Below are 15176 nucleotides of genomic sequence, written 5' to 3' on the forward strand. Positions count from 1 at the left end.
AAGCAAAACAAAGCAAAACAAGCAAACAAGCTGAAAAGGAGGGTACATATAAGGGCACTTATTGTGTTCAAAACCCATTAATTAGATTCACAGGCACTTTGCAAAGTAAACATTGCCAATAATCTCCAAAATTAGTTATATTAAAATTCTAAAATTTTGCTTCAGTTTACATAAATCTTCCCAGGTTTTTCTGGAAGCATCGTGCTTATCATTTCTTATAGCACAATAGTATTCCATCACAATCATACACCACAATTTGTTCAGTCATTTCTCATTGATGACCATCACTCCACTTTTCAATTCTTTGCCACCACAAAAGAGCTCTTATAAATATTTTTGAATATAAATAGGTTCTTTTCCTTTGATCTCTTGGACATACAGACCTAGTAGTGATATTGGTGGGTGAAAGGATATATGTACAGATTATACCTCTTTGGGTAGAATTCCAATTTATTCTCCACAATGGAGAACCAATTCACAACTCCACCAACAGTTGAGGCTAGATTTGAATTCAGGTCTCCCTGATTTTCGGGCCTACTCTCTAAACAGTTTATTAGTGTAACTATTTTCCTTCATCTCCTTCAACATTTGTCATTTCTGATAGATGTAAGAGAGAGAGAGAGAGAGAGAGAGAGAGAGAGAGAGAGAGAGAGAGAGAGAGAGGAAAGGAGGGAGGGAGGGAGGAAAGAGAAGGATAAGGGAAAAAGAGAGGGAGGGAAGAAAGCAGAGACAAGACTTTGAAGCTCAAAACTTTTAAAATTGAATTTTAAACAAATTTACATTTAATTAAGAAAAATAAAGGAAAAAATAAATTTAATTTGTTTTTTATGAAAAAGCTTACATTTGCATTTCTTTGACCAAATGATGATTTAGAATATTTTTCCATAAATAGCTTTGATTTCTTCTTTTGAAAACAGCCAGTCTTAGAGTTGTTTTGTTTGTTTTTTAGAAGGGACCAAACAAGTGGGTGATTTCTTTTTCTTATATTATTTTTGGAAATCTTGCTGCCTTCTGAACTCGCAAGAGCTAGTCACTTTGTGACTCTGGTAGCTCTTTGTTACCAACAAGAGAATGAGTTAGTGGAGGGAGGGATGGTGCTGTTTTGACACAGCATAGGCCACTGCTGATGAGGCTATCCATCAGCGCAGTCTCAACTCTAGAGCTCCAGCATCAGACATAAAATGAACATCTGATGCATTAATGTCTTTGGGTTTCTCCACCCTGCCTCTCACAAATTACTGTTGGGTTTTCCGGCAAGAGTCTCCCTATCTGACCCCTCCTATTTCCTGTTCATTTTATTGAACATAGATTTTTAAATGAGTTAACCTCAAACAGAAAAAAAAAAAAATTGCTTGCACTTTAAAGTCATTTTGGCAGAATTAAGAACAATGGGTAGAAACTGCAAGAAGGCAGAATTAGGATTGACCAGAAAAAGTTTCCTAGCCAAGAATGGGTTTCCTCAGGAGACCATTGAACTATTTTCAAGTTGAAGCTGTATGACCACATTGGAAATTTACTTTTGGAAAAGGAGACCCTTTATATGACTGTCCAATTCTCTTCCAACACTGAGATGCTGTAATCCTGGACCTATCTTCCTTTTCTGAGCAGACTAAGTCAGGCTCTGGTCCTTCCACTTAGTGAGAGCTGCTACCTGGATCTCCATCTCTGGAGGATCATTCTTTACTAATCACAAACCTGACTCATTTTGAACTATGGTTCCAGACTTGTAGAATATGAGAGTCAGATGGGGGTCTTTGGAAGTTGATTAGTCTAACACCTTCATTTTTCAGGCAAGGAAAGTAAGACTCAGAGAGATACAAATACCGAAACCACACAGCAAAGACTTGGAATGCACACCTTTCTCATCCCTATCTCCCAGAATTCCTTCTTTTTCTAGGTTCAATGTGGGCACCAACTCTTTCAGGAAATCATTCTCCTCTTTGAGATCCAATTAGTTGAAAGTATTTTCTGCCTTCTCCACTCTCCTGGAAAATTATTTTGTATTTACTTATCTGTGTAAATATTACAGTCTACTTTGAAGTTACTAAATGGCAAAGTGAATAGAACGCTGGGCTTGAAGTCAAAAAGACTTGAGTTTAAATCTATTCTCAGATACTTCTTAGTGGTGTGACCCCATACAAATCACTTAAGCTCTATGTGCCTCAGTTCCTTCAACTGTAAAATGAAGATAATAAGAGACCTACATTGAAACATTCTGAGGGTGGAAATGAGATGATATCTGCACATGGTAGGTGGTTAATAAATGCTTATTTCATTTCTTTCCTAATGGAATGTAAGCTTTTAACAGAATTACTGGGTTTTTTTTTCTTTGTGTCTCTAGCTCTTAGTACAGAGTTCTGCATATATTGGATGCTACTATAGGCAACTGTAATTATCTACCTTGATTGACAGGATCAAGAAATACTAGATATATTGAATTAAAATAAATTTTAGCAAAGCTAAATCTAGATAATAGGTCAAAATGGCTATATATACATTCCTTTCTTGTACTGAAGAATTTCAGTTCTGCCGTAGGAGAGGTGAGTGAGGAAAAATGTTGACATCAAAATCCTTTGTGAACCTCAGAAGCTTCAACCATAACTGGACTCTTGGGCAATCTACCTTGAAGTCATATCTAATGTCAGATATCTTTTTGTGAGTTAGGCTCACAAGTTGATAGCTTGAATGGTTAATAATAGTAATAACATCTTATATTTGTATGGCATTTTTTGATTTATCAAAACATGCTTTCATACTTTTTATCTCATTTGATCTACTTGAGGTCCCATAAGATTTGAAAGGACAAGTATAGTACAGAATAGTGAAGCAACTTATAGAGTTGTATAGCCCAGAGATATGCTAGGGTCAACTCCAACTAGCTCATGAGAGTGATTGTTAAATTTTCAGGGTGAGCATTTATTTATTTATTTATTCTTCTTTTTTAAAATTAATTTTATAATTATAATTTTTTGTCATTACATATGCATGGGTAATTTTTTTTTACATTATCCCTTGTATTAATTTTTCCAAATTTTCCCTTCCCTCCCCTAGATGACAAGCAATCACATACATATTTAATGTGTTATAGTATAACCTAGATACAATATGTGTGTGTAAAACCAAATTTCTTGTTCCACAGTAAGAATTAGATTCCGAAGTTATAAGTAACCTGGGTAGAAAGACAATAGTGCAAACAGTTTACACTCAATTCCCAGTGTTTCTTCTCTGGGTGTAGCTACCTCTGTCCATCATTGATCAACTGGAAGTGAATTAGATCTTCTTTATGTTGAAGATTTCCACTTCAATCAGAATATATCTTCATATGGTATTGTTGTTGAAGTGTACAGTGATCTTCTGGTTCTGTTCTTTTCTCTCAGCATCAGTTGATGTAAGTCTCTCCAAGCCTCTCTGTATTCATCCTGCTGGTCATTTCTTACAGAGCAATAATATTCCATAACATTCATATACCATAATTTACAGGGTGAGCATTTATACCTAGAAAAGCTACAACTTAGAGTTTGCTTTATTGTTTTGTTGTTGATCTACATTTAAGAAAGTGATAAAAATGTTAATTCAGATTGAATTTAAAAATGTGTCATTTTTTTTAAGTTGAAGAGTTATTGTTAAACATTTATTAGCATACTCCTGGCTGTACAAGAACCTTGATTTTCCAATTCCCTACTTTTGCTTTTTCAAATTCCATCCATGACACTGTAATTAATTATGCTACACCTTTCTGAACTTCAGTTTCTTCATTTCTTCATTCTTCATTTCTGGGAGTCAGGATAATTTGGGTTCAAGAACAGTCTCTGACACTCACTGGCTATGTTGTCCTAGGCAAATGATCAGACTTCTCACTGACCTAGGAAATTTTCTTAAAATTATAATTTGTAGAACAGGAGCTCATCTGTATTGGTAGAGGGTTTTTTTCCACTAGGATTTTCATATATCAGTGAAATCACAGGTCCAGACCTCCCCCCCCCCAAAAAAAAAAAGAAAAGAAAAGAAAATTATTTCCTATATTTCTCTGGGGAATTCTATCTTACATCAAGAAATAAAAATAAATACCATATTCATGCTGTATTCTGTCTGTCAGTTATGAATTTCCCTCGAGATTTGTCAGGGCAAGGGACCATGTTTCCTTTCCATCTATCTTTTGCACTGACAGTCCAACCTTCTATTCCAGTGCCTTGTACCTCAGTAAAGGCCACTGACTGACTTGAAGCAGTTGTGGGGGTGGGGGGAGAGGAGGGAGGAAGAGAAAGAGAGAGGAGGAGGGAGAGAAAGAGGGAGAGAAGGAAGGAGAGACGGAAGGAGACAGAGACACAGGAGAAAGAGAGAGACAAAAAAGACAAAGATAGAGACACATAATTAGAAACATAGAGAGACACACATAGACAGAAACATTTATTTAATATGAAAAGAATCTCTTTGACTGGATTCATTGGTGGAACTAAAAAGAACCTTGCTTTGGAGTGAGGGTAATGGTGAGTCTGAAGTAGTAGTAAGTTTTCAGATTGTTCATCTGGGTCACCATTAGTTTCTGTAGTAGACTTGGAAGTCCTAGAATGTTGGACCTGGTAGGGATTTTGGAAAGGACTAGCTAGGAGCGTGCAGGTATGTCTAAAAGATTGGTGTAGGATTTAAATAGAAATGGGGCCACTAATCTATATATTCTCATAAACCATGTGTTGGCTTAGTTTAAAAATAAAATGTTATCTATATTTTATTGTATTTTTATTTTGTTAATTATTTCCCAAGAAAATTATTTTGGGAGGCAATGGGTTAAATGACTTCAAGTCCTCCTGATTCCAGAGCTGATGCTCTCTATCTGCTGTATCCCTTCTCACCTAAATTTTAATCTGGTTTTTGCCATATCTAGAAGTGTTGTGGAGTGGCAGGCCAGTGTGTTTGACACTTCTAATTTAGTTTTGTTCAGACATATGCTAGGAGATTTTTGACAATAAACTTTCTGAAAAAAAATATGTCTAACACACTGATCTGCATGATTAACATTTCCTCAGTCACTTTCTTAGGTCTAGATAATCAGTAAAACAATAAATCTGCCCTGATTTGTAATATTTGTCAATTCCTGAGGAGTAAATGCTCAAAAGGGCAATTAGGTGGTGTAATAGAGAGAATATGGGTCCTGGAATCAGGAAGAACTGAGTTCAAATATGACCCCATGTACTTCCTAGCTGTGTGACTCTGGGTAAGTCACTTAATTATGCTTACTACTGTTTCCTTAACTATACAATGAACTGGAGAAATGGCAAACCACCCCTGTCTCTTTGCAAAGAAACCCACAAATGGGGTCATGCAGAGTTGGACATGACAACAATGAAAATGTTCATACTGAGAATTTAACAGTTAGCTGCTGGCTAAGTCCACCCTCTTGTTTTCAATATGAAGAAATTGGGAAGACAAAATGATTTGTTCAGATTTATAGATTTGTGTGTTTAGAAATGTGGATATGCTTTTAGAAACCTCAAGGACCAAGAAATCTTTAATGGTAGGATTTTTAAATGGTATTTTATTTTTCCAAATACATGCAAAGATGGTTTTCAATATTCACCTTTTAAATTATTATTATTATAGCTTTTTATTTACAAGATATATGTGTGGGTAATTTTTCAGCATTGACAATTGCAAAACCTTCTGTTCCAATTTTCCCCCTGTTTCCTCTCCCCCTCTACCCAGATGGCAGGTAGACCAATACATGTTAAATATGTTAAAGTATATCAACATTCATCTTTGCAAAACCTTGTATTTCCAATTTTTCTCCCTCTTTCTTCTTTCTTCCTCCCCAAAATAACAAGCAATCTGATATAGGTTATATATGTACAATTCTTCTAAACAATTTCCATATTCTTCATGCTGTGCAAGAAAAATCATATCAAAAAGGAAAAAATAACTTGAGAAAGAAAAATCAAACAACCATCCCCCCAAAAAGGTAAAAATACTATGCTTTGATCAAACCACATCCAGTCTCCATAGTTCTCCCTCTGGATACAGATGGCATTTTCCATTCTAAGTTTATTGGAATTGTTTTGAATCATCTTATTATTGAAAAGAGCCAAATAATGCTGGGATTTCAAAGGGGTTTGTTGAGGCAAGGTCTCAGGTATGAACTTTTCAGTTTCCAGGAGTAAGTTATTGCTTCCCCGTAGCCACACACACAAAAAAAATCATCTGACTGAACTGCCTCCCCATTTCACTGATTTCAGCCACTTATTTTAAATCCCACTTCCCCTTAGTAGACTGTTTCATAAATTGCTCTGGTCAAGTAATTATATGGTAGTTAATTTTCTGATAATGGGTATTTCTGAACTAGTTCAGACTGATCATCATAGGATCATATATAGAGAAGGAAAGGATGCTAAAGTTCACTAGTACAACACTGAAAGTAAGTAGCAAAAGCAGAAAACATCCTCAGCTCATCTGACTGCAGTTGAAACATTCTTTCTACTACAAGGAAGGAGACACATTTACTAAGCATTTTATTATATACTGGATACTGGTCTTACAAATATTGTTTCATTTACTCCTATTAACAACCCTATTATTATCTTTATAATTGAGGTGGAGGAAACTGAAACATGTTGCCCAGGGTCCCATAGCTCAAAAATATCTGAGGCTTGATTTGAACTGGGGGCTTCCTGACTCCAGACCCAGTATATCACCTATACAGACTCTCTGGGCCAATATTTTTCATCATTGAATGCATGCATACCACTAACATAGATCATGAGGCTTGAAGAATAAGAAAGGAAGAAGGAAGGAAGAATGTGCATTGTGATAATTGCAGTTAAGTCATTGTACTATGACTCAGATAACTGCTCAAGACTGTATCCACTCTGTCTTTAAAGCAGCTCCAGTCATAGGGCCAAGAACCAGCAAGCCCCATCCTCTCACTCCTTAGCTATTGCTTACTTTGCCTCCTGAGTAGTGTGAGAGAATCCTTTGTCACCTTTGCTAGTCTCCCCACTGCAGGGAAGTCCCTTCCCAGTCTGTCAGTATCTATTTTAGAGAACTCTGAGTGAGAATAGAGAATAGTTGGTGTTGGAGGAAAGTACCCAAAAAGAAGGATAGTTTATGGGAAAGCATCCTAAGAGGGACAAAACCTGGGTTCTTTGTTCTGTTATTAGTTTAGTAGGTGATCTTGGACTTCTCTGAAGAAGTTCTTTGTCCAACTCATAGGGTTGTTATGAGGCTAAAATAAAAAAAAAAGGTGTGTCAAAAATGGTAAATCATTTTGCAAATGTCAGAACATATGAGATTGGATTCAGGGAAGCAAATGATGAGATTAGGGTTCCTGGTGATTAGGGAGTTAAATGTTAAGGTTAATGGCAGGTTCAGGGTTCAGGGAACCAAATGAAAATGTTTGGGTCCCCTAAATCCCCTTTAGGATTGGTGTAAGATAGGGAGTTATTGGAACCCCTTTTCTGATGGTGCAGAGGTCCTTCGTAAATAAATTTACGAATGTAAAAAACTAGACTGATAAAAAGGAGTTTATTATAGGCATTGGGAAATCAGCTTTTGCTATGCATGAATAGAAAGGCTGAATTCCTTAATGGCAAGGTCCCTACAGAGAGAGATATAAAATCTCATTAGGGAAATAGGTAAGGATAATGAGAGAGTAATAGTGAAAGAGAATATCATTCCAGTGGGCAGAGGTTTCCTTGGCATAGCATGGCATGTTAGGTCCTCTGCAAGGATTGAGCCCTAAATTGCCATTTTTATAAGGAAATCTGAAACAGAAGCTTCAATTGAATGAGATTCCCTCATTGCTACTGCCCAGGCATAGGTAAGACCACTTAATGGGAGTGGTTTTGAGCCAACAATAGGGGTAGAAAATCTTGGAATTGAATGCTTCAACTAGTCCCACCAAAATAAACCATTTTATCTTGGTTTCTTGGGGTGAATCTCACAGAGAAGGATTCAAGGAGAATTTTTCCTTGAAGGAGTTTTCAGAGAGTTTCAGAGTCCTTTCATCAATTCCATTTCCAAATTATCTTTATTTATTTTTTCATATTATCTTATTGTTGGACACTTTTCTTATACCTTAATTTTTCTTCTTGTAACCTCCAACCATTGTTCCTAGTTTGGGCCTCTGGGGCTAAAGAGAACAAGTTTAATTCTTTTTCCATGTGATGGAGTATAAATTCTTAGGATCCTAGATTTAGACCTGGAAGAGACTTTAGAGGTTATCTAGCCCAAGCCCTTCATTTTATGGAGAAGGCACTTGAGACTAAAAACATCAAGTGACTTGCCAGTGTCATGTAGGAAGACAGTTATTATGCTCCTTTCAGTTTCTTTTCTCCAGGCTAAATATCTTTAATTCCTTCATCTGGATTTCCAAGTGGCATGGTTTTGAGACATGCTACATTTTATTTTTCTTGAGCTCATAGAGGACTTTCTAGGTTTTTCTGATAGCACCTTAGTCATCATTTCTTATAGAAAGTAATATTCCTTCATAATCACATATTATAATTTATTCAGCCATTTCCTGATTGATAGGTATCCCCTAAATTTCCAATTCTTTGTCCTGAGAAGAGAGCTACTATAAATATTTTTGTTCATATAGGCCTTTTTTCCTTTTTGGATTCATGCATGTCTGGTAGTGGTATTGTTAGGTCAAAGAATATGCATGAATTTGTAGCCCTTTGAGCATGGATCAAAACTTGTGATCATTTATCAGTTGGGTCATGGCTCTTATTATTATTATTTATAAATTTGACTCGGTTCCTTCTATATTTGGGAAATGACATTTTATCAGAGAAATTTGTTTCAAAATTCTTTTTACAATTACTATTGCTAACTGTATTCCCTCCATTTATTCTATTCTCTTTCTCCTTTCACCTTGTCCATTCTCAAAAGTGTTAGGTCCTTTCATAAAATGGGTTCTAATTTCAGATGGATTTTTTTTCTTTTTCATTTTTTACCTGCATCTCAGAAAGTGGGCTTTTCAGCCCTTCTCTTGACTACATTCTACTCTCTCCCTAGGATTATTATGTTTTCTTCTTCTGTGTCACATTAATGTAAGTTTCTTCTTATCTCTACTAAATTCCAGTTTTGTCCCCTTTCCATTTCTTATTTATGATATCTGAACAGAGTTTTTCTGAGACATCTTTTACTCTCCTAAATATTTTCCTGAAAGTTATATTTTCTGAACAATGTGTGAATTCATTCATAACACTTAGGTAGTAGATAGCTTTAATGATTTCTATTACAATAATATACTGGGGATTAGTATAGCATTTTCAGGATTGAGGCAGCCCACTGACAGTTCTTTAATATCTACTCTACTCATAAGACTATTTTCTTCATGCTTTGTAAATAATCTGGAATGCCCCTCATTTGAGTCTTCAAAGCAAGGCTTCAATTTATTTTTTCATATCCTTTAAGGAAGCTTTGCAAGTGCCAAATAGTAACAACATGAGTAGAGTAACTTGAGTTTTCTTCTTAGTTGTGTACATGAATTCTTTAGGGAAAGATTTATCAGTTTTCTAGGTGCTATGCCAAACATTCTAATGAGGAGCACATCATTTCCTCTACTTTCCAATGAGTGGAATTGTTTTAATCTCAATTCTGTGAATGCCTGAATCTCATTGATTTCTTTCTTCAAGGAATCTCCTGCATCATCTTCATCTTCCACTTTGCAAACAGAGTTGTTTATTCCTGCTTACACATTTCTTCATTCTGCATAGGTCATTCTTGTACTTGTGGAAGCAGGTATCCTCTATACACCTGGGAGGGGAAGATGAAGGCTAAAAAAAGGGAGAAAGAGTATGCTGTTCTCTACTTTTGAATATCTTCAAACTCTCAACCTCATACTATTCACACTAATGTATATGTGAGTTATTAAGCTAACTCTGATTATTCCCAACATATGGTTCCATTATTCCTTTATTGTTATGGTTGTTTAGTTGTTTCGGTTGTGTCTGACTCTGTGACTTCTTTTGAGGTTTTCTTGGCAATGATACTGGGTTATTTATAATTTCCTTCTCCAACTCATTTTCCATATGAGGAAACTGAGGCAAACAAAGTTAAATGATTTGCTCAGGGTCACACAGCTCTCTCTTGATAACTAAGAGTTGAAAAATCATTCTTCTGAGCCAAATGAGTCTATTATATGTTGGTGTAATCTAATTTGAATTGGGCACGTGGGACTTTGAAATAATCCTTTTATTCTTTTATAAATGGTTTTTTCTCCCACTCTCTGAATCACATTACAAACTTCTCTCTTACATTTTTTTTCCCCTTACAGTTGCTCTATTTGGATCTGCTACTGCTCTAAGCAGAAAATTTTTATATGACTTCATGAATATGCAGCACTTTTAAAGTGTTTTAAAAATAATATACATGATACAAATATTTGCAATGAAAATCAAAATTCTATATACTTTTGATTTTATTTATTTATTCAATAATTACTATAGTAAACTTTATTATAATTCTTTATTGGAATGTTCATATCATTAGTTCATATCATATTCATGTGTTTCTTTTTCCTTTTCTTTTATGATAGTCAGTTATAACACCTTCTTATATAACTTCATTTATAATATATAACTTCAGATTTCTGCCTCTAGATGATTCCAATAAAATAATTGTTCCAGCCAATCAAAGCTTTCCCATCAACTTGAAAATAGAAAGGCTATCTATTTGATGTCTACTTGCCAGATATGATCACATGACCTAACTGCCCAATAGCAGTTTGTAAATCATTTAAACTATGCATTTCTCTTTTTTGGAGAAAGGTAAGCACAAAAATTATGTGAACAGTGACATAAAACAGTAATGTTTTTCTTTTTCTTTCTTTTTTTGTTGAAGCAATTGGGGTTAAGTGACTTGCCCAGGGTCACACAACTAGGACGTGTTAAGTGTCTGAGGCCAGAATTGATGCTCTATCCATTGTGTTATCTAGCTGTCCCCAGTAAAATGTTTAAAACAACATTTCAGCTTCATGACAACAATTCAATGTGTCAGTGACTGTATACTTGGGAAGCATAGAGGGAATTTCTCTTCAGGTTTCTCATATCTTCTCCCACCATCCTCCTAACTGAGGATCTTCTCTCATGTTTTACAGAGAAAATAGAGATCATTTACCATGAACTTCTCTTCATTTCAAATACTCTTGCTATTGTTGACAGTCTCTCCTCTTTTATTTGCATTTTGAATGAGATGGTTTTTCTTCTTGCCAAAGCCAACCCCTCTTCATATACACTTACTCTTATTGTTTCTTGTTTTCAACAATATGTTAACCCATTCAAATTCAGTCTTTTTTCCCTTTTAATATTCAGCCTCTGGTTCTAATAGTTCCTTTGCTGCTGCCTACAGAAATTCAAAGAGATAAGAAGTGATGAGAAGAGAAATAAGGCAACAAATGTAAGCAAAAATTATTTTGCAATTTAAGCAATGTAAGCAAAAAATTTCCCCCTTTATTAAAGCTTTTTTATGTTTCAAAACATATGTGTGGACAATGCTCGAAAAATCTTGTGCTCCAATTCCCTCTCCTTCTCTCATGCCTTCCCCTATACGACAATTAGTCCAATATATATTTAATATTGTAGAAATATATGCTAAATCCAATATATGCATACATATTCATACAATTATCATGCCATACAAGAAAAATCAAATCAAACCAGTATAAAAAAAAGAGAAACAAAATAAAATGCAAGCAAACAACAGAAAGAGTGAAAATGCTATGTTGTGAACCATAGTTCTCATAATCCTCTCTCTGAATGTAGATAGCTTTTTTCATCACAAGGTCATTGGAACTGATCTCTTTTTTTTTTTTTAATTTTTTATTTTATTTTATAATTATAACATTTTTTTGACAGTACATATGCATGGGTAATTTTTTACAACATTATCCCTTGCACTTACTTCTATTCAGATTTTTTTCCTTCCTCCCCCAACCCCCTCCCCCAGATGGCAAGCAGTCTTATATATGTTAAATATATTACAGTATATTCTAGATACAATATATGTGTGTAGAACCGAATTTTTTGTTGCACAGGAAGAATTGGATTCAGAAGGTAAAAATAACAGTTTACATTCATTTCGCAGTGTTCCTTTTCTGGATGTAGCTGGTTCTGTCCATCATTGGAACTGATCTCAATCATGTCATTGTTGAAGAGAGCCATGTCTATCAGAATTGATCATCATATAATCTTCTTGTTGCTTTATATAATGATTTCCTGGTTCTGCTCATTTCACTTAGCATCAGTTCATGTAAGTCTCCCTAGGCTTCTTTAAAATCATCCTGCTGCCTGTTTCTTATGGAACAATAATATTCCATAACATACATATACCACAATTTATTCAGCCATTTTCCAATTGATGAGCATTCATTTAGTTTCCAGTTTCTTGCCACTATAAAAAGGGCTGCCACAAACATTTAGCAAAATTCTTTCAAAAGAATTCTGCTGAGAAAAAGAAGTATTAGATGATAACTTGAGAGGATAGTAGAATCTAGTGAAATTGTGATTTTTTTAAGGATTGGGGAAATAGACATTTTAAAAATAGGTTTCCCATCTCACCACACAATTTACCCAAATCAGAACTTATGTTCTTTCCTCTTAAATCCATCTCTTTTCTTAAATTTCCCCATTTCTACCAGGGGTACAACTATCCTTTCAGTCTCCCACATCCACAAACTTGATATTATCCTTGCCTCTTCATTCTCTCTCATCTTACATGTTTAATTATGTGCTACATCTTTCTTCTGCAACATCTATGGCATTTATTCCTTTCTCTCTATTCATGATGAGGTTTAGAATTGGCGTACCTCAATGGAATTAGGTTTAATTGAGGTCTAATGGCTGGTTCGGGGTATAGGGAGTCAAATAGAGCTCCCCTGCAGCCCCTTTAGATTTGGCACAATGATACAGAGATAAATGAGGTCTAGTAGCGGCACAAGAATCCCCTATAAAGGAATTTACAGACACCAAAACCTAGATTGATAAAAGAGATTTATAGGGTTTGGAAGTAAAGTTAAAAGATGTTAGGTAAAGAGAGGAGGGCACCAGAAGCAGGGTTCCAGTGGGCAGAAACCCTTTGACATGCCAGATATAAGGCTGGCATGTTTGGGATCTCTGCAAAGAGAGGAGTCCAGCTTGGCTATTTTATAATAGGGGGTTTGGCTACAAGCTGAAGGGGGCTTGTGGGTGGAGTCCCAGGTTGGCTATGGGCTGGGTTTAAGCCAGGGTTAGAATCTCAATTGAGTTCAGTAGGTTTCGGGACTGAGCCAGATAGCAAAGATGAAACTGTTTGTGCTTAGGGTGGGGTCCCCTCCCTGAGGCAGGGTCCAAGGAGGTTTTCTCCTTTAAGGATTTTTCAGTTTTGGGGTTTCCTCTCATTCACAAGCTACTGATTTATTTCAGTCCCTTATTATCTCTTATATGGATTATTGCATTATATTCCTAATTGGTCTCTTTGCTTCTAATCTCTTCACTCTAATTCTTCTGCATGATTATTGAAGTTGTTTTTCTTAAGCATGGGTCTGACCATTTCACTTGCTTACTCAATAAACTCTAATGGCTCCCTATTGCCTTTAGGATAAATTAGCCTAGGAGTGGGTAAAGATTTTAGTCAGGTGGGATGATTAGTAGGTTATTGTAAGACCACAGGAAAGATCAAGATAATCTTACCTAAGGTGGTAGATGTGTAAATAGAAAGTTGCTGGGGGAGATAATAGTAACAAGATTTGACATCTGATTGGAAATGTGGAATGAGAATGAGGAGTAGGGGAAGATGTTGAAGTTATAAACTGGATTGAATAGAAGGATGGTAGTGCCCTCAGCAGTACTAGGAAAGCACAAAAATGGAGTTGGTTTGATAATGAGTTCTGTTTTGAACATTTTGTGTTTGAGATGTCTACAAACATGTTTAAAATGTTTAATAAGTAGTTTGTGATGTAGGATTGATTTTTGAACTTTTCAGCTTGTGTGCAATTTATCTTTTTTTTTTTTCTCAGTTTTTCCCCCCAAATCTGTGGGAGTTCTGCAATCTAACTAAACTAATCTTCTTGCTGTTGCCCTTCCCACAGAAAATTCCATCTCATCCCAGTTTCTTTGTACTGTTCTCCATGCCCAGTTCTTCACTACCTTCTTACCTTCTCTTTTCAGGGATAGATTGGTTGTCTGTGCTCACTTACGTTTTCTGCCTGGGTTTCTGATTTAAATGCTCATTATGTCAGAGATATTTAACAATTTGTCTAAAATTACCCAATGAACAAATGGTAAACCAGATTTTGAACCCACTGCTATTGAGCTTTATCTAGTCCCAAACTTTACCTGCATTTCTAATGACCCTCCTGGGCATCTTGGATGTTATGCCATTTTTTTTTCATAAGACTACCTGATTTCTAGTACTCTATTCTTTCAAGATTTTCTGTTCAAAAGGTGGTACTTATGAATTTTCTAGTTTATACCATATAGCATAGTATAATAATAGCAGCAATAATAAAAACAATATCAACAACAACAAACACTTCTAAAATGTTTTAAGATTTGCAAAGTGCTTTACAGATGATTAACTGTGAAAGACTTAATTATTCTTATCCATACAATGATCCAAGACAACTCTGAAGGAACTTAAGGTGAAAATACAACCTCAGTGGAAGAACTGAGGAATTTGATGGAATCTGAATGCAGACAAAGCTAGAAACTTAAAAAAAAAAAACCAACTTTATTTTTCTTAGTTTTTTATATTGGTCTATGTTTCCTTTTACAACATGACTAATATGGAAATGTTTTCCATGACTACCCAGGTATATCATTCTCAATGAGGGGGATGATGAGGGAGGGAGAAAATTTGGAACTCAATTTTATTTTTTTTATTATAGTTTTTTTATTTACAAGATATATGCATGGATAATTTTATAGTACTGACAATTGCCAAGCCTTTTGTTTCAATTTTTCCCCCTTCTTCCCCCCACCCCCTTCCCCAGATGGCAGGTTGATCAATACATGTTACATATGTTAAAGTATAAATTAAATACAATATATGTATACATGTCCAAACAGTTATTTTGATATACAAAAAAAAATCTGACTTTGAAATAGTGTACAATTAGCCGGTGAAGGAAATAAAAAATGCAGGCGGACAAAATTAAAGGGATTGGAAATTCATAGTCATCTCCCAGAGGAACTTAATTTTTAAAA

The 15176-nt window shown here is 35.3% G+C and overlaps 1 protein-coding gene across 1 annotated transcript in view; it reads right to left on the bottom strand.

Moving 5' to 3' along the window:
* Positions 1-11253: 11253 nt before the first annotated feature.
* LOC141539477 (SLAM family member 9-like) overlaps positions 11254-15176 on the bottom strand; it is a 58656-nt gene continuing 54733 nt past the window's right edge. The window contains exon 9 of the mRNA XM_074262327.1: positions 11254-11333. The gene's annotated coding sequence lies outside the window, so the exon portion shown is untranslated. The remainder of the gene's footprint in view (positions 11334-15176) is intronic.

Source organism: Sminthopsis crassicaudata, chromosome 4, assembly GCF_048593235.1.
Source record: "Sminthopsis crassicaudata isolate SCR6 chromosome 4, ASM4859323v1, whole genome shotgun sequence".
NCBI lineage: Eukaryota > Metazoa > Chordata > Mammalia > Dasyuromorphia > Dasyuridae > Sminthopsis > Sminthopsis crassicaudata.